The sequence below is a fragment of the Penaeus monodon genome, chromosome 21 (assembly GCF_015228065.2).
Source record: "Penaeus monodon isolate SGIC_2016 chromosome 21, NSTDA_Pmon_1, whole genome shotgun sequence".
In the NCBI taxonomy this organism is placed as follows: domain Eukaryota; kingdom Metazoa; phylum Arthropoda; class Malacostraca; order Decapoda; family Penaeidae; genus Penaeus; species Penaeus monodon.
Genome location: NC_051406.1, coordinates 7509848 through 7510235, shown reverse-complemented (window position 1 = coordinate 7510235; position 388 = coordinate 7509848).

Sequence of the window (388 nt, the reverse complement as noted above, 5' to 3'; positions counted from 1 at the left end):
TTATATACTAACTGAACCTTCACAATAAACATTTAAAGATTGAAAGCCTCGCAACTAGGCCAGCAGAGCACTGCTTTTGTCTGGCATAATATGCATGTATATTAAGGCGCTTACTAACACATACTTCCGAATGTTGTAATACTTATTCAGCGCCTAAAATACTTTCCTTTTTTTCCCATCTCTAAATGACTGACCGTTCCAACAGGCCAATGTTTTTTTTTTTAGACCAATTCCTTAAATCTTCGGTCACAAAAGAACACCGAAAATGGAATGAATTAGAAACAGTAAATAATAGCTATCCAAATAATCACAGGCATCTCCCGCCCTTCATCAGGTTGTATGTCTTGTCAGTTTTGTCAAATTTACGCTTAAAAAGACCTGAAAATCC